Source organism: Rhagoletis pomonella, unplaced genomic scaffold (assembly GCF_013731165.1).
Source record: "Rhagoletis pomonella isolate Grant_MI unplaced genomic scaffold, Rhpom_1.0 Rhpom_scaffold_00009, whole genome shotgun sequence".
Taxonomy (NCBI): domain Eukaryota; kingdom Metazoa; phylum Arthropoda; class Insecta; order Diptera; family Tephritidae; genus Rhagoletis; species Rhagoletis pomonella.
In genome coordinates, this window is record NW_023458563.1 from 1,814,454 (window position 1) to 1,817,870 (window position 3,417).

Genomic DNA, 3,417 nt, shown 5'->3' on the forward strand with positions numbered 1-3,417 from the left:
ATTAAGTACCGCCGCCGAAGAAGTAGTCGGATTTCAGCGAGCCCGAACGAACAACTGGTACGATGAGGAATGTCAGGAAGCTGCAGAGAAATAAGATGCCGCCTACAGCGCCACGCTGCGATCGGGCGCAACGCGCTATGTGGGACCGCTATAGACATCTGAAGAGGGAAGCGAGACGTATGTGCCGCAATAAGAAGAAAGAGGCCGAAATACGTGAGTGCGAAGAGCTTCAAATGCTGGCCGACAGGAAGAATGCCCGAAAATTTTGCCAGGGAGTTAGGCGACTTACGGAAGGTTTCAAGACCGGGACGTACTCTTGTAAGAACAATAATGGCTACCTAGTAACTGATGTCCAGAGCGTACTTAAATTATGGAGGGAACACTACTAAATGGTAGCAGCACGGAAAGTTGTGGAGAAGAAGAACCCGAGCCCGCAGTCGATGATGACGGAGTCGACGTTCCACCGCCTGACTATGACGAGGTACGAATAGCGATTACGCGGCTGAAAAACAACAAAGCTGGTGGAGCTTACGGCCTACCAGCCGAGCTATTCAAGTACGGCGGCGAGGATCTGATGAGGTGCATGCATCAGCTCGTATGCAGAACGCATGCCCGACGACTGGAATTTAAGTGTGCCCTGCCCAATCCAAAAGAAAGGCGACCCCGCCCTTCGCGCCAACTACCGCGGAATCAGCCTTCTAAGCATAGGTTATAAAGTCTTATCGAGCGTATTGTGCGAAATACTGAAGCCCACCGTCAACGAACTGATTGGACCTTATCAGTGTGGCTCTAGGCCTGGGAAATCCACCATAGATCAGGTATTCACAATACGCCAAATCTTGGAAAAGACCCGCGAGAATAGGATCGACACACACCATCTATTTGTCGATTTCAAAGCCGCTTTCGACGGCACGAAGAGAAGTCGCCTTTATGCCGCGATGTCTGAATTTGGTATCCCCGCGAAACTAATACGGCTGTGTAAAATGACGTTGGGCAATACCACCAGTTCCGTCAGAATAGGGGAGGACCTCCGAGCCGTTTGAGACCAACCGAGGTTTCAGAAAAGGGGACAGTTCCTGACCGGGAGCCACAGAAGTGGCCACCCAAACAGACAGCTGCTTGCAGAGGAGCCCTCGCCTAGGCACGTCAGGAGGCATCTATATGAACTGACGGACGAAGTCCAGAGGTTCATCAAGCAACCTCTGGACCCGACAGCTTACCGACTGGCCCTGAACGGCATTCACAGGGAGTCAGTCTCGAGTTATATAGACTCGAGACCTGTGAATGCCGTTCTAGGCATACCGCCCCCGGACACAGACGAGACGGAGCTTCATCTGCCTCGGGAGACTCGAACAACACTAGCACAACTTCGCTCCGGCTACTGCAGCAGGTTAAACTCCTACCTGAGTAGATTGAATGAGGATGTGCCAAATGAGTGTCCGGCATGCGGAGAGACCCCACATGGCTCGAAACATCTTTTCGCATGCCCGGAAAACCCGACAACCCTAACGGCCTTGTCCCTGTGGACCAACCCCGCAGAAGCTGCACGCTTCCTAAGGCTGCCGTTAGTGGAGCTTGACGACAACAACTGAGATACCAACCGTCCTGGGCGGGGTTTTTGTAGCCGCTACAACAACAACAACAACAAGGGGACTTCCTTTCATGTGATTTCTTTAATCTAATGTTGGATAAGATAAGAGCCGTAAAACTGAACCGCTCAGGCGCAATACTGTACAAGAGCGTTCAATTGCTGGCGTACGCCGACGACATCGATATTATCGGTAAAAACACGGGCTACGTCTGTTTTGCCTTGTCGGAATTGGATAGAGAAGCAAAGCGAATGGGTCTGATGGTGATCGAGGACAAAACGAAGTATCTCTCCTGTAATCACACAAACAGTCTGAGCATACACGTCTTGGCACCTACGTTACTGTTAAAAGTTACAAGTTTGAAAAAGTAGACGACTTCGTTTATTTGGGAACCAGCATTAAGATCACTAATAATGTCAGCCTTGAAATCCAACGGAGAATCACTCTTGCCAACAAATGCTACTTTGGGCTAAGTAGGCAATTGAGAAGTAAAGTCCTCTCTCACAAAGATCACATATAAGTCATATAAGTCTCTATAAGTCACTCATCATGCCTGTGCTGGTGTATGGCGCCGAGGCATATACAATGAAAGCATCTGATGAGGCGGATCGTGGAGTTTTCGAGAGAAAGATTCTGCGAAAGATTTACGGACCTTTACGTTTTGGTGATGGCGAATATCGCAGACGATTTAACTATGAGCTGTATGAGCTTTACAACGATATAGACACAGTGCATCGAATTAAAATTCAGCGGCTCCTCTGGCTTGGCCATGTGGTTCGAATGGACATAAACGCTCCTGCTCTGAAAATATTCAACGCGGGCCGCGATGCTGGTAACAGAGGAAGAGAAGGCCTCCTCTTCACTGGAAAGACCAGGTGGAGAAGGACTTGGCATTTCCAATTGGCGTCAGCACAGAAGAGAAATGACTGGTGTGCTGTTTTGGACTCGCCCAAAATCGCTTAGGCGGTTACAGCGCCAATAAAGAAGAAGAAGAACTTTTAGCGACAGGGAGGACAGAATCGCAATTTTTGTAGATCGCCAAAAATTCGACTACAATTTTAGCTTTAGCAATTTAGCATTTTCGTGAGAGGGAAACTTGGATTCCGGATGCTGGAATATGCTTTGCATCTGAACACAAAAATATAATAACAGAATAACCTTGAAAGGATTACCTTTTGCTTATGGTGCAGGCGTTATGTCTAAAGGATTTCATTATACTTTGACTGTCGCCTGATTGAGGCCGCATTCGTGCACTTTTCAAATAATCTCGTGCACAAGTAATGGTATGAACTTAGGGAACAAATGCAGTTAGGCTCCAAATCTCAAAAAAAATAAATAAATATTGGAATCGATAGAGATGATTGGGATGAGTATAACGGTATATATAGTATATTTTGCTTTGCTGCCTCTATGCTTAAGTGCACATTTAAGATACCTACCTCAAAATGCGCATCAAAAGCATTATTTTTAACATTTATAAGGAAACTGCTCCGATAGCTGCATTCAACATATCTGCACATTGGCGATACCTGCCTTAAGAATTGTGCGACTAGTATCAATTACACAGGTCTGCAAAAAAATGGGTTCGGAATGTTCTATAAAAGTGTAGTGTCATTTCCGAAGTAATTTTTTGCGTAGAATCCGAATCCGGGGTTTAAATTGCTCTATCACGTCAGGACTTTGAGATATCCTAACCTAAAAGTGCAAAAAACGCTGTTTTTGCTCATTTTTGAGGTTATGTAGCTACGAAGATTTTGCTCTTCATAAAAAAAAAGACGTGGTATTTTAAAGTATAAGTCTTCCTCTTTTAAATGCCGTTGAGTTTGCT